General features: G+C 51.7%; 16 non-coding genes across 16 annotated transcripts; all 16 read right to left on the minus strand.

The window, feature by feature from the left end:
• Nucleotides 1–1,437: 1,437 nt before the first annotated feature.
• On the minus strand, nucleotides 1,438–1,601 carry LOC128012295 (U1 spliceosomal RNA). The gene has a single exon (XR_008182818.1). It is a non-coding gene; the product is annotated as a U1 spliceosomal RNA (small nuclear RNA).
• A 374-nt stretch (nucleotides 1,602–1,975) lies between these two features.
• Nucleotides 1,976–2,166, minus strand: LOC128012486 (U2 spliceosomal RNA). Its single transcript, XR_008183010.1, has one exon. It is a non-coding gene; the product is annotated as a U2 spliceosomal RNA (small nuclear RNA).
• Nucleotides 2,167–4,135: 1,969 nt separating this feature from the next.
• LOC128012296 (U1 spliceosomal RNA) lies at nucleotides 4,136–4,299 on the minus strand. Its single transcript, XR_008182819.1, has one exon. It is a non-coding gene; the product is annotated as a U1 spliceosomal RNA (small nuclear RNA).
• Nucleotides 4,300–4,673: 374 nt separating this feature from the next.
• Nucleotides 4,674–4,864, minus strand: LOC128012487 (U2 spliceosomal RNA). The gene has a single exon (XR_008183011.1). It is a non-coding gene; the product is annotated as a U2 spliceosomal RNA (small nuclear RNA).
• Nucleotides 4,865–6,915: 2,051 nt separating this feature from the next.
• Nucleotides 6,916–7,079, minus strand: LOC128012297 (U1 spliceosomal RNA). The gene has a single exon (XR_008182820.1). It is a non-coding gene; the product is annotated as a U1 spliceosomal RNA (small nuclear RNA).
• A 374-nt stretch (nucleotides 7,080–7,453) lies between these two features.
• On the minus strand, nucleotides 7,454–7,644 carry LOC128012489 (U2 spliceosomal RNA). The gene has a single exon (XR_008183013.1). It is a non-coding gene; the product is annotated as a U2 spliceosomal RNA (small nuclear RNA).
• Nucleotides 7,645–9,103: 1,459 nt separating this feature from the next.
• LOC128012298 (U1 spliceosomal RNA) lies at nucleotides 9,104–9,267 on the minus strand. The gene has a single exon (XR_008182821.1). It is a non-coding gene; the product is annotated as a U1 spliceosomal RNA (small nuclear RNA).
• A 374-nt stretch (nucleotides 9,268–9,641) lies between these two features.
• On the minus strand, nucleotides 9,642–9,832 carry LOC128012490 (U2 spliceosomal RNA). Its single transcript, XR_008183014.1, has one exon. It is a non-coding gene; the product is annotated as a U2 spliceosomal RNA (small nuclear RNA).
• Nucleotides 9,833–11,291: 1,459 nt separating this feature from the next.
• On the minus strand, nucleotides 11,292–11,455 carry LOC128012299 (U1 spliceosomal RNA). Its single transcript, XR_008182822.1, has one exon. It is a non-coding gene; the product is annotated as a U1 spliceosomal RNA (small nuclear RNA).
• Nucleotides 11,456–11,829: 374 nt separating this feature from the next.
• On the minus strand, nucleotides 11,830–12,020 carry LOC128012491 (U2 spliceosomal RNA). The gene has a single exon (XR_008183015.1). It is a non-coding gene; the product is annotated as a U2 spliceosomal RNA (small nuclear RNA).
• A 1,459-nt stretch (nucleotides 12,021–13,479) lies between these two features.
• On the minus strand, nucleotides 13,480–13,643 carry LOC128012300 (U1 spliceosomal RNA). The gene has a single exon (XR_008182823.1). It is a non-coding gene; the product is annotated as a U1 spliceosomal RNA (small nuclear RNA).
• A 374-nt stretch (nucleotides 13,644–14,017) lies between these two features.
• Nucleotides 14,018–14,208, minus strand: LOC128012492 (U2 spliceosomal RNA). The gene has a single exon (XR_008183016.1). It is a non-coding gene; the product is annotated as a U2 spliceosomal RNA (small nuclear RNA).
• A 1,969-nt stretch (nucleotides 14,209–16,177) lies between these two features.
• LOC128012302 (U1 spliceosomal RNA) lies at nucleotides 16,178–16,341 on the minus strand. Its single transcript, XR_008182825.1, has one exon. It is a non-coding gene; the product is annotated as a U1 spliceosomal RNA (small nuclear RNA).
• A 374-nt stretch (nucleotides 16,342–16,715) lies between these two features.
• LOC128012493 (U2 spliceosomal RNA) lies at nucleotides 16,716–16,906 on the minus strand. Its single transcript, XR_008183017.1, has one exon. It is a non-coding gene; the product is annotated as a U2 spliceosomal RNA (small nuclear RNA).
• A 2,051-nt stretch (nucleotides 16,907–18,957) lies between these two features.
• Nucleotides 18,958–19,121, minus strand: LOC128012303 (U1 spliceosomal RNA). The gene has a single exon (XR_008182826.1). It is a non-coding gene; the product is annotated as a U1 spliceosomal RNA (small nuclear RNA).
• Nucleotides 19,122–19,495: 374 nt separating this feature from the next.
• On the minus strand, nucleotides 19,496–19,686 carry LOC128012494 (U2 spliceosomal RNA). Its single transcript, XR_008183018.1, has one exon. It is a non-coding gene; the product is annotated as a U2 spliceosomal RNA (small nuclear RNA).
• Between the last annotated feature and the right edge of the window lie 1,538 nt (nucleotides 19,687–21,224).

The following is a 21,224-nucleotide window of genomic DNA, read 5'->3' on the forward strand; positions in this document are numbered from 1 at the left end:
GAAGCCGGACACGGCGATGCCCATCTCGGCTTTGGTAAGTTTTGGGAGACCTAAAAACGCTGGGGGATGGTGGTAGCCTCCCCTGTCTACAACGTCACCGGGCCTCGTCCCGATCGGCCTGACGGAAAGTACGGCATCGCTCGTAACTCCCAAACGGTTGGTCGCAGAGCCACGTGCCTTATGTCATCGGAATCCTTGGCTCGAGCCGAACGAGACGCAGGTCTCAGATTGGCTCGTCGCTCTGACGAAATTTTCGGGTATTTTGGATTTTGTCGAAAACCTTCTTTTGCAACCTAGCGCCAGGTATTTGGCCCAGTCCCACCCAAATCAGCACAGAAAGCTTCTCTGGAGTCTGACTGTCAATAATCATCCAAAAAAAGAGGAAATTTCCATTCACCTTGGCGAGGGGACCTCAAAACGTGCTAAGGTGGCGTGTCCGAGGTGGCTCGAATGGCTATAACTCCGGGAAGGAGTGAGATCCCTTCACCCAAATCGGCACACCTGTGCAGGGGCTCAGTCCGAGGCCAGGTGAAAAGGGGCGTGGCGACAGGCCAGTAGGTGGCGCCGTAAGCTGAAAAATAGGGAAAATGTAATGTAAAAAGACAATCAAACAAAGATGAAAACACCCGAAACACTGCGGGATCGTAGTACCCTCCCCTGTCTGCAACGTCACCGGGCCTTGTCCCGATCGGCCTGACGGTGGAACTGCAGCGACGGAAAGTACGGCATCGCTCGTAACTCCCAAACGGTTGGTCGCAGAGCCACGTGCCTTATGTCATCGGAATCCTTGGCTCGAGCCGAACGAGACGCAGGTCTCAGATTGGCTCGTCGCTCTGACGAAATTTTCGGGTATTTTGGATTTTGTCGAAAACCTTCTTTTGCAACCTAGCGCCAGGTATTTGGCCCAGTCCCACCCAAATCAGCACAGAAAGCTTCTCTGGAGTCTGACTGTCAATAATCATCCAAAAAAAGAGGAAATTTCCATTCACCTTGGCGAGGGGACCTCAAAACGTGCTAAGGTGGCGTGTCCGAGGTGGCTCGAATGGCTATAACTCCGGGAAGGAGTGAGATCCCTTCACCCAAATCGGCACACATGTGCAGGGGCTCAGTCCGAGGCCAGGTGAAAAAGGGCGCGGCGACAGGCCACTAGGTGGCGCTGTAAGCGACAACAAAATTAATACGAATCGAAAAAAAGGACAAACAAACAACATGGAGACAGATACAGCTAGGCTGCAGTCAGTCCAATCTACTTTCAAAGTAAGGTCTGCGCTATGTTCGAACTAAACTACCCACCAGGGTCTGATTTTTCAAGAGCGTAAGTGACTTTGTTTCACAGGCGCACAACACGTATCTCGCATGTGACAGAACTCCCCATTCTGAAATGGAAATAAATAAAAAACTGTAAAAACCTCTTCTGCTTTGTTTCACCAACAATTTCAGGGGAGAGCGCGAACGCAGTCCCCCACTACCATAAATTATGCAGTCGAGATTCCCGCATTTGGGGAATTCGCAGGGGTCAGCATGGCCGGAGTGCAATGGACAAGCCTCGCCCTGGGTGAACCGCCTTCTTGATCATGGTGTCTCCCCTGCCAGGTAAGTATGAAGGCCCAGGCGGTCAGCCAGAGGTCTGATTTGCATCTCTACCATCCTCACCAACGGTTAGCCCTCCGCCCCCGCTCCAGGAAAGGAAGGACGGGTGCCTTCCGTTACTTGCCTGGAAACTGCCAAGCTCATGGGCCGGTGCTTCCCAACGCCAGTTTTAGATGACTCTCTTTAAACAAACACACCTGATTCGATGCACCACCTCGTCTGTGAAAGACTTCAAGACCTCAGGTGGGTGCATCGTTAGTGGAAGAGTCCAAGACCCCAGGAGGACACATCAGGAAAAAAGTTTGCAATAAACCACAGCATCTGCAATGGCAGCTCTCATTCCTTGTTCTGCTATTCGACACAATAAATGGCAATCCCCAAAAAGGGAAAGCACACCGTTCCTGGAGACACTGCAATACCAGGCCGATGCATGGAGTGGATGGAGCAAGCCCCGGCTCCAGCTCCGTGATCTAAAAATCCATTTAATATGTAGTCCCCGGATGGGGGACGTATCAGATATTAAACTGATAAGAACAGATACTACACTTGATCTTAGCCAAAAGGCCGAGAAGCGATGCTGCTAAGACGCAGCAGGGAGGAAGCCGGACACGGCGATGCCCATCTCGGCTTTGGTAAGTTTTGGGAGACCTAAAAACGCTGGGGGATGGTGGTAGCCTCCCCTGTCTACAACGTCACCGGGCCTCGTCCCGATCGGCCTGACGGAAAGTACGGCATCGCTCGTAACTCCCAAACGGTTGGTCGCAGAGCCACGTGCCTTATGTCATCGGAATCCTTGGCTCGAGCCGAACGAGACGCAGGTCTCAGATTGGCTCGTCGCTCTGACGAAATTTTCGGGTATTTTGGATTTTGTCGAAAACCTTCTTTTGCAACCTAGCGCCAGGTATTTGGCCCAGTCCCACCCAAATCAGCACAGAAAGCTTCTCTGGAGTCTGACTGTCAATAATCATCCAAAAAAAGAGGAAATTTCCATTCACCTTGGCGAGGGGACCTCAAAACGTGCTAAGGTGGCGTGTCCGAGGTGGCTCGAATGGCTATAACTCCGGGAAGGAGTGAGATCCCTTCACCCAAATCGGCACACCTGTGCAGGGGCTCAGTCCGAGGCCAGGTGAAAAGGGGCGTGGCGACAGGCCAGTAGGTGGCGCCGTAAGCTGAAAAATAGGGAAAATGTAATGTAAAAAGACAATCAAACAAAGATGAAAACACCCGAAACACTGCGGGATCGTAGTACCCTCCCCTGTCTGCAACGTCACCGGGCCTTGTCCCGATCGGCCTGACGGTGGAACTGCAGCGACGGAAAGTACGGCATCGCTCGTAACTCCCAAACGGTTGGTCGCAGAGCCACGTGCCTTATGTCATCGGAATCCTTGGCTCGAGCCGAACGAGACGCAGGTCTCAGATTGGCTCGTCGCTCTGACGAAATTTTCGGGTATTTTGGATTTTGTCGAAAACCTTCTTTTGCAACCTAGCGCCAGGTATTTGGCCCAGTCCCACCCAAATCAGCACAGAAAGCTTCTCTGGAGTCTGACTGTCAATAATCATCCAAAAAAAGAGGAAATTTCCATTCACCTTGGCGAGGGGACCTCAAAACGTGCTAAGGTGGCGTGTCCGAGGTGGCTCGAAAAGGGGCGTGGCGACAGGCCAGTAGGTGGCGCCGTAAGCTGAAAAATAGGGAAAATGTAATGTAAAAAGACAATCAAACAAAGATGAAAACACCCGAAACACTGCGGGATCGTAGTACCCTCCCCTGTCTGCAACGTCACCGGGCCTTGTCCCGATCGGCCTGACGGTGGAACTGCAGCGACGGAAAGTACGGCATCGCTCGTAACTCCCAAACGGTTGGTCGCAGAGCCACGTGCCTTATGTCATCGGAATCCTTGGCTCGAGCCGAACGAGACGCAGGTCTCAGATTGGCTCGTCGCTCTGACGAAATTTTCGGGTATTTTGGATTTTGTCGAAAACCTTCTTTTGCAACCTAGCGCCAGGTATTTGGCCCAGTCCCACCCAAATCAGCACAGAAAGCTTCTCTGGAGTCTGACTGTCAATAATCATCCAAAAAAAGAGGAAATTTCCATTCACCTTGGCGAGGGGACCTCAAAACGTGCTAAGGTGGCGTGTCCGAGGTGGCTCGAATGGCTATAACTCCGGGAAGGAGTGAGATCCCTTCACCCAAATCGGCACACATGTGCAGGGGCTCAGTCCGAGGCCAGGTGAAAAAGGGCGCGGCGACAGGCCACTAGGTGGCGCTGTAAGCGACAACAAAATTAATACGAATCGAAAAAAAGGACAAACAAACAACATGGAGACAGATACAGCTAGGCTGCAGTCAGTCCAATCTACTTTCAAAGTAAGGTCTGCGCTATGTTCGAACTAAACTACCCACCAGGGTCTGATTTTTCAAGAGCGTAAGTGACTTTGTTTCACAGGCGCACAACACGTATCTCGCATGTGACAGAACTCCCCATTCTGAAATGGAAATAAATAAAAAACTGTAAAAACCTCTTCTGCTTTGTTTCACCAACAATTTCAGGGGAGAGCGCGAACGCAGTCCCCCACTACCATAAATTATGCAGTCGAGATTCCCGCATTTGGGGAATTCGCAGGGGTCAGCATGGCCGGAGTGCAATGGACAAGCCTCGCCCTGGGTGAACCGCCTTCTTGATCATGGTGTCTCCCCTGCCAGGTAAGTATGAAGGCCCAGGCGGTCAGCCAGAGGTCTGATTTGCATCTCTACCATCCTCACCAACGGTTAGCCCTCCGCCCCCGCTCCAGGAAAGGAAGGACGGGTGCCTTCCGTTACTGGCCTGGAAACTGCCAAGCTCATGGGCCGGTGCTTCCCAACGCCAGTTTTAGATGACTCTCTTTAAACAAACACACCTGATTCGATGCACCACCTCGTCTGTGAAAGACTTCAAGACCTCAGGTGGGTGCATCGTTAGTGGAAGAGTCCAAGACCCCAGGAGGACACATCAGGAAAAAAGTTTGCAATAAACCACAGCATTTGCAATGGCAGCTCTCATTCCTTGTTCTGCTATTCGACACAATAAATGGCAATCCCCAAAAAGGGAAAGCACACCGTTCCTGGAGACACTGCAATACCAGGCCGATGCATGGAGTGGATGGAGCAAGCCCCGGCTCCAGCTCCGTGATCTAAAAATCCATTTAATATGTAGTCCCCGGATGGGGGACGTATCAGATATTAAACTGATAAGAACAGATACTACACTTGATCTTAGCCAAAAGGCCGAGAAGCGATGCTGCTAAGACGCAGCAGGGAGGAAGCCGGACACGGCGATGCCCATCTCGGCTTTGGTAAGTTTTGGGAGACCTAAAAACGCTGGGGGATGGTGGTAGCCTCCCCTGTCTACAACGTCACCGGGCCTCGTCCCGATCGGCCTGACGGAAAGTACGGCATCGCTCGTAACTCCCAAACGGTTGGTCGCAGAGCCACGTGCCTTATGTCATCGGAATCCTTGGCTCGAGCCGAACGAGACGCAGGTCTCAGATTGGCTCGTCGCTCTGACGAAATTTTCGGGTATTTTGGATTTTGTCGAAAACCTTCTTTTGCAACCTAGCGCCAGGTATTTGGCCCAGTCCCACCCAAATCAGCACAGAAAGCTTCTCTGGAGTCTGACTGTCAATAATCATCCAAAAAAAGAGGAAATTTCCATTCACCTTGGCGAGGGGACCTCAAAACGTGCTAAGGTGGCGTGTCCGAGGTGGCTCGAATGGCTATAACTCCGGGAAGGAGTGAGATCCCTTCACCCAAATCGGCACACCTGTGCAGGGGCTCAGTCCGAGGCCAGGTGAAAAGGGGCGTGGCGACAGGCCAGTAGGTGGCGCCGTAAGCTGAAAAATAGGGAAAATGTAATGTAAAAAGACAATCAAACAAAGATGAAAACACCCGAAACACTGCGGGATCGTAGTACCCTCCCCTGTCTGCAACGTCACCGGGCCTTGTCCCGATCGGCCTGACGGTGGAACTGCAGCGACGGAAAGTACGGCATCGCTCGTAACTCCCAAACGGTTGGTCGCAGAGCCACGTGCCTTATGTCATCGGAATCCTTGGCTCGAGCCGAACGAGACGCAGGTCTCAGATTGGCTCGTCGCTCTGACGAAATTTTCGGGTATTTTGGATTTTGTCGAAAACCTTCTTTTGCAACCTAGCGCCAGGTATTTGGCCCAGTCCCACCCAAATCAGCACAGAAAGCTTCTCTGGAGTCTGACTGTCAATAATCATCCAAAAAAAGAGGAAATTTCCATTCACCTTGGCGAGGGGACCTCAAAACGTGCTAAGGTGGCGTGTCCGAGGTGGCTCGAATGGCTATAACTCCGGGAAGGAGTGAGATCCCTTCACCCAAATCGGCACACCTGTGCAGGGGCTCAGTCCGAGGCCAGGTGAAAAGGGGCGTGGCGACAGGCCAGTAGGTGGCGCCGTAAGCTGAAAAATAGGGAAAATGTAATGTAAAAAGACAATCAAACAAAGATGAAAACACCCGAAACACTGCGGGATCGTAGTACCCTCCCCTGTCTGCAACGTCACCGGGCCTTGTCCCGATCGGCCTGACGGTGGAACTGCAGCGACGGAAAGTACGGCATCGCTCGTAACTCCCAAACGGTTGGTCGCAGAGCCACGTGCCTTATGTCATCGGAATCCTTGGCTCGAGCCGAACGAGACGCAGGTCTCAGATTGGCTCGTCGCTCTGACGAAATTTTCGGGTATTTTGGATTTTGTCGAAAACCTTCTTTTGCAACCTAGCGCCAGGTATTTGGCCCAGTCCCACCCAAATCAGCACAGAAAGCTTCTCTGGAGTCTGACTGTCAATAATCATCCAAAAAAAGAGGAAATTTCCATTCACCTTGGCGAGGGGACCTCAAAACGTGCTAAGGTGGCGTGTCCGAGGTGGCTCGAATGGCTATAACTCCGGGAAGGAGTGAGATCCCTTCACCCAAATCGGCACACATGTGCAGGGGCTCAGTCCGAGGCCAGGTGAAAAAGGGCGCGGCGACAGGCCACTAGGTGGCGCTGTAAGCGACAACAAAATTAATACGAATCGAAAAAAAGGACAAACAAACAACATGGAGACAGATACAGCTAGGCTGCAGTCAGTCCAATCTACTTTCAAAGTAAGGTCTGCGCTATGTTCGAACTAAACTACCCACCAGGGTCTGATTTTTCAAGAGCGTAAGTGACTTTGTTTCACAGGCGCACAACACGTATCTCGCATGTGACAGAACTCCCCATTCTGAAATGGAAATAAATAAAAAACTGTAAAAACCTCTTCTGCTTTGTTTCACCAACAATTTCAGGGGAGAGCGCGAACGCAGTCCCCCACTACCATAAATTATGCAGTCGAGATTCCCGCATTTGGGGAATTCGCAGGGGTCAGCATGGCCGGAGTGCAATGGACAAGCCTCGCCCTGGGTGAACCGCCTTCTTGATCATGGTGTCTCCCCTGCCAGGTAAGTATGAAGGCCCAGGCGGTCAGCCAGAGGTCTGATTTGCATCTCTACCATCCTCACCAACGGTTAGCCCTCCGCCCCCGCTCCAGGAAAGGAAGGACGGGTGCCTTCCGTTACTTGCCTGGAAACTGCCAAGCTCATGGGCCGGTGCTTCCCAACGCCAGTTTTAGATGACTCTCTTTAAACAAACACACCTGATTCGATGCACCACCTCGTCTGTGAAAGACTTCAAGACCTCAGGTGGGTGCATCGTTAGTGGAAGAGTCCAAGACCCCAGGAGGACACATCAGGAAAAAAGTTTGCAATAAACCACAGCATCTGCAATGGCAGCTCTCATTCCTTGTTCTGCTATTCGACACAATAAATGGCAATCCCCAAAAAGGGAAAGCACACCGTTCCTGGAGACACTGCAATACCAGGCCGATGCATGGAGTGGATGGAGCAAGCCCCGGCTCCAGCTCCGTGATCTAAAAATCCATTTAATATGTAGTCCCCGGATGGGGGACGTATCAGATATTAAACTGATAAGAACAGATACTACACTTGATCTTAGCCAAAAGGCCGAGAAGCGATGCTGCTAAGACGCAGCAGGGAGGAAGCCGGACACGGCGATGCCCATCTCGGCTTTGGTAAGTTTTGGGAGACCTAAAAACGCTGGGGGATGGTGGTAGCCTCCCCTGTCTACAACGTCACCGGGCCTCGTCCCGATCGGCCTGACGGAAAGTACGGCATCGCTCGTAACTCCCAAACGGTTGGTCGCAGAGCCACGTGCCTTATGTCATCGGAATCCTTGGCTCGAGCCGAACGAGACGCAGGTCTCAGATTGGCTCGTCGCTCTGACGAAATTTTCGGGTATTTTGGATTTTGTCGAAAACCTTCTTTTGCAACCTAGCGCCAGGTATTTGGCCCAGTCCCACCCAAATCAGCACAGAAAGCTTCTCTGGAGTCTGACTGTCAATAATCATCCAAAAAAAGAGGAAATTTCCATTCACCTTGGCGAGGGGACCTCAAAACGTGCTAAGGTGGCGTGTCCGAGGTGGCTCGAATGGCTATAACTCCGGGAAGGAGTGAGATCCCTTCACCCAAATCGGCACACCTGTGCAGGGGCTCAGTCCGAGGCCAGGTGAAAAGGGGCGTGGCGACAGGCCAGTAGGTGGCGCCGTAAGCTGAAAAATAGGGAAAATGTAATGTAAAAAGACAATCAAACAAAGATGAAAACACCCGAAACACTGCGGGATCGTAGTACCCTCCCCTGTCTGCAACGTCACCGGGCCTTGTCCCGATCGGCCTGACGGTGGAACTGCAGCGACGGAAAGTACGGCATCGCTCGTAACTCCCAAACGGTTGGTCGCAGAGCCACGTGCCTTATGTCATCGGAATCCTTGGCTCGAGCCGAACGAGACGCAGGTCTCAGATTGGCTCGTCGCTCTGACGAAATTTTCGGGTATTTTGGATTTTGTCGAAAACCTTCTTTTGCAACCTAGCGCCAGGTATTTGGCCCAGTCCCACCCAAATCAGCACAGAAAGCTTCTCTGGAGTCTGACTGTCAATAATCATCCAAAAAAAGAGGAAATTTCCATTCACCTTGGCGAGGGGACCTCAAAACGTGCTAAGGTGGCGTGTCCGAGGTGGCTCGAATGGCTATAACTCCGGGAAGGAGTGAGATCCCTTCACCCAAATCGGCACACATGTGCAGGGGCTCAGTCCGAGGCCAGGTGAAAAAGGGCGCGGCGACAGGCCACTAGGTGGCGCTGTAAGCGACAACAAAATTAATACGAATCGAAAAAAAGGACAAACAAACAACATGGAGACAGATACAGCTAGGCTGCAGTCAGTCCAATCTACTTTCAAAGTAAGGTCTGCGCTATGTTCGAACTAAACTACCCACCAGGGTCTGATTTTTCAAGAGCGTAAGTGACTTTGTTTCACAGGCGCACAACACGTATCTCGCATGTGACAGAACTCCCCATTCTGAAATGGAAATAAATAAAAAACTGTAAAAACCTCTTCTGCTTTGTTTCACCAACAATTTCAGGGGAGAGCGCGAACGCAGTCCCCCACTACCATAAATTATGCAGTCGAGATTCCCGCATTTGGGGAATTCGCAGGGGTCAGCATGGCCGGAGTGCAATGGACAAGCCTCGCCCTGGGTGAACCGCCTTCTTGATCATGGTGTCTCCCCTGCCAGGTAAGTATGAAGGCCCAGGCGGTCAGCCAGAGGTCTGATTTGCATCTCTACCATCCTCACCAACGGTTAGCCCTCCGCCCCCGCTCCAGGAAAGGAAGGACGGGTGCCTTCCGTTACTTGCCTGGAAACTGCCAAGCTCATGGGCCGGTGCTTCCCAACGCCAGTTTTAGATGACTCTCTTTAAACAAACACACCTGATTCGATGCACCACCTCGTCTGTGAAAGACTTCAAGACCTCAGGTGGGTGCATCGTTAGTGGAAGAGTCCAAGACCCCAGGAGGACACATCAGGAAAAAAGTTTGCAATAAACCACAGCATCTGCAATGGCAGCTCTCATTCCTTGTTCTGCTATTCGACACAATAAATGGCAATCCCCAAAAAGGGAAAGCACACCGTTCCTGGAGACACTGCAATACCAGGCCGATGCATGGAGTGGATGGAGCAAGCCCCGGCTCCAGCTCCGTGATCTAAAAATCCATTTAATATGTAGTCCCCGGATGGGGGACGTATCAGATATTAAACTGATAAGAACAGATACTACACTTGATCTTAGCCAAAAGGCCGAGAAGCGATGCTGCTAAGACGCAGCAGGGAGGAAGCCGGACACGGCGATGCCCATCTCGGCTTTGGTAAGTTTTGGGAGACCTAAAAACGCTGGGGGATGGTGGTAGCCTCCCCTGTCTACAACGTCACCGGGCCTCGTCCCGATCGGCCTGACGGAAAGTACGGCATCGCTCGTAACTCCCAAACGGTTGGTCGCAGAGCCACGTGCCTTATGTCATCGGAATCCTTGGCTCGAGCCGAACGAGACGCAGGTCTCAGATTGGCTCGTCGCTCTGACGAAATTTTCGGGTATTTTGGATTTTGTCGAAAACCTTCTTTTGCAACCTAGCGCCAGGTATTTGGCCCAGTCCCACCCAAATCAGCACAGAAAGCTTCTCTGGAGTCTGACTGTCAATAATCATCCAAAAAAAGAGGAAATTTCCATTCACCTTGGCGAGGGGACCTCAAAACGTGCTAAGGTGGCGTGTCCGAGGTGGCTCGAATGGCTATAACTCCGGGAAGGAGTGAGATCCCTTCACCCAAATCGGCACACCTGTGCAGGGGCTCAGTCCGAGGCCAGGTGAAAAGGGGCGTGGCGACAGGCCAGTAGGTGGCGCCGTAAGCTGAAAAATAGGGAAAATGTAATGTAAAAAGACAATCAAACAAAGATGAAAACACCCGAAACACTGCGGGATCGTAGTACCCTCCCCTGTCTGCAACGTCACCGGGCCTTGTCCCGATCGGCCTGACGGTGGAACTGCAGCGACGGAAAGTACGGCATCGCTCGTAACTCCCAAACGGTTGGTCGCAGAGCCACGTGCCTTATGTCATCGGAATCCTTGGCTCGAGCCGAACGAGACGCAGGTCTCAGATTGGCTCGTCGCTCTGACGAAATTTTCGGGTATTTTGGATTTTGTCGAAAACCTTCTTTTGCAACCTAGCGCCAGGTATTTGGCCCAGTCCCACCCAAATCAGCACAGAAAGCTTCTCTGGAGTCTGACTGTCAATAATCATCCAAAAAAAGAGGAAATTTCCATTCACCTTGGCGAGGGGACCTCAAAACGTGCTAAGGTGGCGTGTCCGAGGTGGCTCGAATGGCTATAACTCCGGGAAGGAGTGAGATCCCTTCACCCAAATCGGCACACATGTGCAGGGGCTCAGTCCGAGGCCAGGTGAAAAAGGGCGCGGCGACAGGCCACTAGGTGGCGCTGTAAGCGACAACAAAATTAATACGAATCGAAAAAAAGGACAAACAAACAACATGGAGACAGATACAGCTAGGCTGCAGTCAGTCCAATCTACTTTCAAAGTAAGGTCTGCGCTATGTTCGAACTAAACTACCCACCAGGGTCTGATTTTTCAAGAGCGTAAGTGACTTTGTTTCACAGGCGCACAACACGTATCTCGCATGTGACAGAACTCCCCATTCTGAAATGGAAATAAATAAAAAACTGTAAAAACCTCTTCTGCTTTGTTTCACCAACAATTTCAGGGGAGAGCGCGAACGCAGTCCCCCACTACCATAAATTATGCAGTCGAGATTCCCGCATTTGGGGAATTCGCAGGGGTCAGCATGGCCGGAGTGCAATGGACAAGCCTCGCCCTGGGTGAACCGCCTTCTTGATCATGGTGTCTCCCCTGCCAGGTAAGTATGAAGGCCCAGGCGGTCAGCCAGAGGTCTGATTTGCATCTCTACCATCCTCACCAACGGTTAGCCCTCCGCCCCCGCTCCAGGAAAGGAAGGACGGGTGCCTTCCGTTACTTGCCTGGAAACTGCCAAGCTCATGGGCCGGTGCTTCCCAACGCCAGTTTTAGATGACTCTCTTTAAACAAACACACCTGATTCGATGCACCACCTCGTCTGTGAAAGACTTCAAGACCTCAGGTGGGTGCATCGTTAGTGGAAGAGTCCAAGACCCCAGGAGGACACATCAGGAAAAAAGTTTGCAATAAACCACAGCATCTGCAATGGCAGCTCTCATTCCTTGTTCTGCTATTCGACACAATAAATGGCAATCCCCAAAAAGGGAAAGCACACCGTTCCTGGAGACACTGCAATACCAGGCCGATGCATGGAGTGGATGGAGCAAGCCCCGGCTCCAGCTCCGTGATCTAAAAATCCATTTAATATGTAGTCCCCGGATGGGGGACGTATCAGATATTAAACTGATAAGAACAGATACTACACTTGATCTTAGCCAAAAGGCCGAGAAGCGATGCTGCTAAGACGCAGCAGGGAGGAAGCCGGACACGGCGATGCCCATCTCGGCTTTGGTAAGTTTTGGGAGACCTAAAAACGCTGGGGGATGGTGGTAGCCTCCCCTGTCTACAACGTCACCGGGCCTCGTCCCGATCGGCCTGACGGAAAGTACGGCATCGCTCGTAACTCCCAAACGGTTGGTCGCAGAGCCACGTGCCTTATGTCATCGGAATCCTTGGCTCGAGCCGAACGAGACGCAGGTCTCAGATTGGCTCGTCGCTCTGACGAAATTTTCGGGTATTTTGGATTTTGTCGAAAACCTTCTTTTGCAACCTAGCGCCAGGTATTTGGCCCAGTCCCACCCAAATCAGCACAGAAAGCTTCTCTGGAGTCTGACTGTCAATAATCATCCAAAAAAAGAGGAAATTTCCATTCACCTTGGCGAGGGGACCTCAAAACGTGCTAAGGTGGCGTGTCCGAGGTGGCTCGAATGGCTATAACTCCGGGAAGGAGTGAGATCCCTTCACCCAAATCGGCACACCTGTGCAGGGGCTCAGTCCGAGGCCAGGTGAAAAGGGGCGTGGCGACAGGCCAGTAGGTGGCGCCGTAAGCTGAAAAATAGGGAAAATGTAATGTAAAAAGACAATCAAACAAAGATGAAAACACCCGAAACACTGCGGGATCGTAGTACCCTCCCCTGTCTGCAACGTCACCGGGCCTTGTCCCGATCGGCCTGACGGTGGAACTGCAGCGACGGAAAGTACGGCATCGCTCGTAACTCCCAAACGGTTGGTCGCAGAGCCACGTGCCTTATGTCATCGGAATCCTTGGCTCGAGCCGAACGAGACGCAGGTCTCAGATTGGCTCGTCGCTCTGACGAAATTTTCGGGTATTTTGGATTTTGTCGAAAACCTTCTTTTGCAACCTAGCGCCAGGTATTTGGCCCAGTCCCACCCAAATCAGCACAGAAAGCTTCTCTGGAGTCTGACTGTCAATAATCATCCAAAAAAAGAGGAAATTTCCATTCACCTTGGCGAGGGGACCTCAAAACGTGCTAAGGTGGCGTGTCCGAGGTGGCTCGAATGGCTATAACTCCGGGAAGGAGTGAGATCCCTTCACCCAAATCGGCACACATGTGCAGGGGCTCAGTCCGAGGCCAGGTGAAAAAGGGCGCGGCGACAGGCCACTAGGTGGCGCTGTAAGCGACAACAAAATTAATACGAATCGAAAAAAAGGACAAACAAACAACATGGAGACAGATACAGCTAGGCTGCAGTCAGTCCAATCTACTTTCAAAGTAAGGTCTGCGCTATGTTCGAACTAAACTACCCACCAGGGTCTGATTTTTCAAGAGCGTAAGTGACTTTGTTTCACAGGCGCACAACACGTATCTCGCATGTGACAGAACTCCCCATTCTGAAATGGAAATAAATAAAAAACTGTAAAAACCTCTTCTGCTTTGTTTCACCAACAATTTCAGGGGAGAGCGCGAACGCAGTCCCCCACTACCATAAATTATGCAGTCGAGATTCCCGCATTTGGGGAATTCGCAGGGGTCAGCATGGCCGGAGTGCAATGGACAAGCCTCGCCCTGGGTGAACCGCCTTCTTGATCATGGTGTCTCCCCTGCCAGGTAAGTATGAAGGCCCAGGCGGTCAGCCAGAGGTCTGATTTGCATCTCTACCATCCTCACCAACGGTTAGCCCTCCGCCCCCGCTCCAGGAAAGGAAGGACGGGTGCCTTCCGTTACTTGCCTGGAAACTGCCAAGCTCATGGGCCGGTGCTTCCCAACGCCAGTTTTAGATGACTCTCTTTAAACAAACACACCTGATTCGATGCACCACCTCGTCTGTGAAAGACTTCAAGACCTCAGGTGGGTGCATCGTTAGTGGAAGAGTCCAAGACCCCAGGAGGACACATCAGGAAAAAAGTTTGCAATAAACCACAGCATCTGCAATGGCAGCTCTCATTCCTTGTTCTGCTATTCGACACAATAAATGGCAATCCCCAAAAAGGGAAAGCACACCGTTCCTGGAGACACTGCAATACCAGGCCGATGCATGGAGTGGATGGAGCAAGCCCCGGCTCCAGCTCCGTGATCTAAAAATCCATTTAATATGTAGTCCCCGGATGGGGGACGTATCAGATATTAAACTGATAAGAACAGATACTACACTTGATCTTAGCCAAAAGGCCGAGAAGCGATGCTGCTAAGACGCAGCAGGGAGGAAGCCGGACACGGCGATGCCCATCTCGGCTTTGGTAAGTTTTGGGAGACCTAAAAACGCTGGGGGATGGTGGTAGCCTCCCCTGTCTACAACGTCACCGGGCCTCGTCCCGATCGGCCTGACGGAAAGTACGGCATCGCTCGTAACTCCCAAACGGTTGGTCGCAGAGCCACGTGCCTTATGTCATCGGAATCCTTGGCTCGAGCCGAACGAGACGCAGGTCTCAGATTGGCTCGTCGCTCTGACGAAATTTTCGGGTATTTTGGATTTTGTCGAAAACCTTCTTTTGCAACCTAGCGCCAGGTATTTGGCCCAGTCCCACCCAAATCAGCACAGAAAGCTTCTCTGGAGTCTGACTGTCAATAATCATCCAAAAAAAGAGGAAATTTCCATTCACCTTGGCGAGGGGACCTCAAAACGTGCTAAGGTGGCGTGTCCGAGGTGGCTCGAATGGCTATAACTCCGGGAAGGAGTGAGATCCCTTCACCCAAATCGGCACACCTGTGCAGGGGCTCAGTCCGAGGCCAGGTGAAAAGGGGCGTGGCGACAGGCCAGTAGGTGGCGCCGTAAGCTGAAAAATAGGGAAAATGTAATGTAAAAAGACAATCAAACAAAGATGAAAACACCCGAAACACTGCGGGATCGTAGTACCCTCCCCTGTCTGCAACGTCACCGGGCCTTGTCCCGATCGGCCTGACGGTGGAACTGCAGCGACGGAAAGTACGGCATCGCTCGTAACTCCCAAACGGTTGGTCGCAGAGCCACGTGCCTTATGTCATCGGAATCCTTGGCTCGAGCCGAACGAGACGCAGGTCTCAGATTGGCTCGTCGCTCTGACGAAATTTTCGGGTATTTTGGATTTTGTCGAAAACCTTCTTTTGCAACCTAGCGCCAGGTATTTGGCCCAGTCCCACCCAAATCAGCACAGAAAGCTTCTCTGGAGTCTGACTGTCAATAATCATCCAAAAAAAGAGGAAATTTCCATTCACCTTGGCGAGGGGACCTCAAAACGTGCTAAGGTGGCGTGTCCGAGGTGGCTCGAAAAGGGGCGTGGCGACAGGCCAGTAGGTGGCGCCGTAAGCTGAAAAATAGGGAAAATGTAATGTAAAAAGACAATCAAACAAAGATGAAAACACCCGAAACACTGCGGGATCGTAGTACCCTCCCCTGTCTGCAACGTCACCGGGCCTTGTCCCGATCGGCCTGACGGTGGAACTGCAGCGACGGAAAGTACGGCATCGCTCGTAACTCCCAAACGGTTGGTCGCAGAGCCACGTGCCTTATGTCATCGGAATCCTTGGCTCGAGCCGAACGAGACGCAGGTCTCAGATTGGCTCGTCGCTCTGACGAAATTTTCGGGTATTTTGGATTTTGTCGAAAACCTTCTTTTGCAACCTAGCGCCAGGTATTTGGCCCAGTCCCACCCAAATCAGCACAGAAAGCTTCTCTGGAGTCTGACTGTCAATAATCATCCAAAAAAAGAGGAAATTTCCATTCACCTTGGCGAGGGGACCTCAAAACGTGCTAAGGTGGCGTGTCCGAGGTGGCTCGAATGGCTATAACTCCGGGAAGGAGTGAGATCCCTTCACCCAAATCGGCACACATGTGCAGGGGCTCAGTCCGAGGCCAGGTGAAAAAGGGCGCGGCGACAGGCCACTAGGTGGCGCTGTAAGCGACAACAAAATTAATACGAATCGAAAAAAAGGACAAACAAACAACATGGAGACAGATACAGCTAGGCTGCAGTCAGTCCAATCTACTTTCAAAGTAAGGTCTGCGCTATGTTCGAACTAAACTACCCACCAGGGTCTGATTTTTCAAGAGCGTAAGTGACTTTGTTTCACAGGCGCACAACACGTATCTCGCATGTGACAGAACTCCCCATTCTGAAATGGAAATAAATAAAAAACTGTAAAAACCTCTTCTGCTTTGTTTCACCAACAATTTCAGGGGAGAGCGCGAACGCAGTCCCCCACTACCATAAATTATGCAGTCGAGATTCCCGCATTTGGGGAATTCGCAGGGGTCAGCATGGCCGGAGTGCAATGGACAAGCCTCGCCCTGGGTGAACCGCCTTCTTGATCATGGTGTCTCCCCTGCCAGGTAAGTATGAAGGCCCAGGCGGTCAGCCAGAGGTCTGATTTGCATCTCTACCATCCTCACCAACGGTTAGCCCTCCGCCCCCGCTCCAGGAAAGGAAGGACGGGTGCCTTCCGTTACTGGCCTGGAAACTGCCAAGCTCATGGGCCGGTGCTTCCCAACGCCAGTTTTAGATGACTCTCTTTAAACAAACACACCTGATTCGATGCACCACCTCGTCTGTGAAAGACTTCAAGACCTCAGGTGGGTGCATCGTTAGTGGAAGAGTCCAAGACCCCAGGAGGACACATCAGGAAAAAAGTTTGCAATAAACCACAGCATTTGCAATGGCAGCTCTCATTCCTTGTTCTGCTATTCGACACAATAAATGGCAATCCCCAAAAAGGGAAAGCACACCGTTCCTGGAGACACTGCAATACCAGGCCGATGCATGGAGTGGATGGAGCAAGCCCCGGCTCCAGCTCCGTGATCTAAAAATCCATTTAATATGTAGTCCCCGGATGGGGGACGTATCAGATATTAAACTGATAAGAACAGATACTACACTTGATCTTAGCCAAAAGGCCGAGAAGCGATGCTGCTAAGACGCAGCAGGGAGGAAGCCGGACACGGCGATGCCCATCTCGGCTTTGGTAAGTTTTGGGAGACCTAAAAACGCTGGGGGATGGTGGTAGCCTCCCCTGTCTACAACGTCACCGGGCCTCGTCCCGATCGGCCTGACGGAAAGTACGGCATCGCTCGTAACTCCCAAACGGTTGGTCGCAGAGCCACGTGCCTTATGTCATCGGAATCCTTGGCTCGAGCCGAACGAGACGCAGGTCTCAGATTGGCTCGTCGCTCTGACGAAATTTTCGGGTATTTTGGATTTTGTCGAAAACCTTCTTTTGCAACCTAGCGCCAGGTATTTGGCCCAGTCCCACCCAAATCAGCACAGAAAGCTTCTCTGGAGTCTGACTGTCAATAATCATCCAAAAAAAGAGGAAATTTCCATTCACCTTGGCGAGGGGACCTCAAAACGTGCTAAGGTGGCGTGTCCGAGGTGGCTCGAATGGCTATAACTCCGGGAAGGAGTGAGATCCCTTCACCCAAATCGGCACACCTGTGCAGGGGCTCAGTCCGAGGCCAGGTGAAAAGGGGCGTGGCGACAGGCCAGTAGGTGGCGCCGTAAGCTGAAAAATAGGGAAAATGTAATGTAAAAAGACAATCAAACAAAGATGAAAACACCCGAAACACTGCGGGATCGTAGTACCCTCCCCTGTCTGCAACGTCACCGGGCCTTGTCCCGATCGGCCTGACGGTGGAACTGCAGCGACGGAAAGTACGGCATCGCTCGTAACTCCCAAACGGTTGGTCGCAGAGCCACGTGCCTTATGTCATCGGAATCCTTGGCTCGAGCCGAACGAGACGCAGGTCTCAGATTGGCTCGTCGCTCTGACGAAATTTTCGGGTATTTTGGATTTTGTCGAAAACCTTCTTTTGCAACCTAGCGCCAGGTATTTGGCCCAGTCCCACCCAAATCAGCACAGAAAGCTTCTCTGGAGTCTGACTGTCAATAATCATCCAAAAAAAGAGGAAATTTCCATTCACCTTGGCGAGGGGACCTCAAAACGTGCTAAGGTGGCGTGTCCGAGGTGGCTCGAATGGCTATAACTCCGGGAAGGAGTGAGATCCCTTCACCCAAATCGGCACACCTGTGCAGGGGCTCAGTCCGAGGCCAGGTGAAAAGGGGCGTGGCGACAGGCCAGTAGGTGGCGCCGTAAGCTGAAAAATAGGGAAAATGTAATGTAAAAAGACAATCAAACAAAGATGAAAACACCCGAAACACTGCGGGATCGTAGTACCCTCCCCTGTCTGCAACGTCACCGGGCCTTGTCCCGATCGGCCTGACGGTGGAACTGCAGCGACGGAAAGTACGGCATCGCTCGTAACTCCCAAACGGTTGGTCGCAGAGCCACGTGCCTTATGTCATCGGAATCCTTGGCTCGAGCCGAACGAGACGCAGGTCTCAGATTGGCTCGTCGCTCTGACGAAATTTTCGGGTATTTTGGATTTTGTCGAAAACCTTCTTTTGCAACCTAGCGCCAGGTATTTGGCCCAGTCCCACCCAAATCAGCACAGAAAGCTTCTCTGGAGTCTGACTGTCAATAATCATCCAAAAAAAGAGGAAATTTCCATTCACCTTGGCGAGGGGACCTCAAAACGTGCTAAGGTGGCGTGTCCGAGGTGGCTCGAATGGCTATAACTCCGGGAAGGAGTGAGATCCCTTCACCCAAATCGGCACACATGTGCAGGGGCTCAGTCCGAGGCCAGGTGAAAAAGGGCGCGGCGACAGGCCACTAGGTGGCGCTGTAAGCGACAACAAAATTAATACGAATCGAAAAAAAGGACAAACAAACAACATGGAGACAGATACAGCTAGGCTGCAGTCAGTCCAATCTACTTTCAAAGTAAGGTCTGCGCTATGTTCGAACTAAACTACCCACCAGGGTCTGATTTTTCAAGAGCGTAAGTGACTTTGTTTCACAGGCGCACAACACGTATCTCGCATGTGACAGAACTCCCCATTCTGAAATGGAAATAAATAAAAAACTGTAAAAACCTCTTCTGCTTTGTTTCACCAACAATTTCAGGGGAGAGCGCGAACGCAGTCCCCCACTACCATAAATTATGCAGTCGAGATTCCCGCATTTGGGGAATTCGCAGGGGTCAGCATGGCCGGAGTGCAATGGACAAGCCTCGCCCTGGGTGAACCGCCTTCTTGATCATGGTGTCTCCCCTGCCAGGTAAGTATGAAGGCCCAGGCGGTCAGCCAGAGGTCTGATTTGCATCTCTACCATCCTCACCAACGGTTAGCCCTCCGCCCCCGCTCCAGGAAAGGAAGGACGGGTGCCTTCCGTTACTTGCCTGGAAACTGCCAAGCTCATGGGCCGGTGCTTCCCAACGCCAGTTTTAGATGACTCTCTTTAAACAAACACACCTGATTCGATGCACCACCTCGTCTGTGAAAGACTTCAAGACCTCAGGTGGGTGCATCGTTAGTGGAAGAGTCCAAGACCCCAGGAGGACACATCAGGAAAAAAGTTTGCAATAAACCACAGCATCTGCAATGGCAGCTCTCATTCCTTGTTCTGCTATTCGACACAATAAATGGCAATCCCCAAAAAGGGAAAGCACACCGTTCCTGGAGACACTGCAATACCAGGCCGATGCATGGAGTGGATGGAGCAAGCCCCGGCTCCAGCTCCGTGATCTAAAAATCCATTTAATATGTAGTCCCCGGATGGGGGACGTATCAGATATTAAACTGATAAGAACAGATACTACACTTGATCTTAGCCAAAAGGCCGAGAAGCGATGCTGCTAAGACGCAGCAGGGAGGAAGCCGGACACGGCGATGCCCATCTCGGCTTTGGTAAGTTTTGGGAGACCTAAAAACGCTGGGGGATGGTGGTAGCCTCCCCTGTCTACAACGTCACCGGGCCTCGTCCCGATCGGCCTGACGGAAAGTACGGCATCGCTCGTAACTCCCAAACGGTTGGTCGCAGAGCCACGTGCCTTATGTCATCGGAATCCTTGGCTCGAGCCGAACGAGACGCAGGTCTCAGATTGGCTCGTCGCTCTGACGAAATTTTCGGGTATTTTGGATTTTGTCGAAAACCTTCTTTTGCAACCTAGCGCCAGGTATTTGGCCCAGTCCCACCCAAATCAGCACAGAAAGCTTCTCTGGAGTCTGACTGTCAATAATCATCCAAAAAAAGAGGAAATTTCCATTCACCTTGGCGAGGGGACCTCAAAACGTGCTAAGGTGGCGTGTCCGAGGTGGCTCGAATGGCTATAACTCCGGGAAGGAGTGAGATCCCTTCACCCAAATCGGCACACCTGTGCAGGGGCTCAGTCCGAGGCCAGGTGAAAAGGGGCGTGGCGACAGGCCAGTAGGTGGCGCCGTAAGCTGAAAAATAGGGAAAATGTAATGTAAAAAGACAATCAAACAAAGATGAAAACACCCGAAACACTGCGGGATCGTAGTACCCTCCCCTGTCTGCAACGTCACCGGGCCTTGTCCCGATCGGCCTGACGGTGGAACTGCAGCGACGGAAAGTACGGCATCGCTCGTAACTCCCAAACGGTTGGTCGCAGAGCCACGTGCCTTATGTCATCGGAATCCTTGGCTCGAGCCGAACGAGACGCAGGTCTCAGATTGGCTCGTCGCTCTGACGAAATTTTCGGGTATTTTGGATTTTGTCGAAAACCTTCTTTTGCAACCTAGCGCCAGGTATTTGGCCCAGTCCCACCCAAATCAGCACAGAAAGCTTCTCTGGAGTCTGACTGTCAATAATCATCCAAAAAAAGAGGAAATTTCCATTCACCTTGGCGAGGGGACCTCAAAACGTGCTAAGGTGGCGTGTCCGAGGTGGCTCGAATGGCTATAACTCCGGGAAGGAGTGAGATCCCTTCACCCAAATCGGCACACATGTGCAGGGGCTCAGTCCGAGGCCAGGTGAAAAAGGGCGCGGCGACAGGCCACTAGGTGGCGCTGTAAGCGACAACAAAATTAATACGAATCGAAAAAAAGGACAAACAAACAACATGGAGACAGATACAGCTAGGCTGCAGTCAGTCCAATCTACTTTCAAAGTAAGGTCTGCGCTATGTTCGAACTAAACTACCCACCAGGGTCTGATTTTTCAAGAGCGTAAGTGACTTTGTTTCACAGGCGCACAACACGTATCTCGCATGTGACAGAACTCCCCATTCTGAAATGGAAATAAATAAAAAACTGTAAAAACCTCTTCTGCTTTGTTTCACCAACAATTTCAGGGGAGAGCGCGAACGCAGTCCCCCACTACCATAAATTATGCAGTCGAGATTCCCGCATTTGGGGAATTCGCAGGGG

This window comes from Carassius gibelio, chromosome B23, assembly GCF_023724105.1.
Source record: "Carassius gibelio isolate Cgi1373 ecotype wild population from Czech Republic chromosome B23, carGib1.2-hapl.c, whole genome shotgun sequence".
Lineage (NCBI taxonomy): Eukaryota > Metazoa > Chordata > Actinopteri > Cypriniformes > Cyprinidae > Carassius > Carassius gibelio.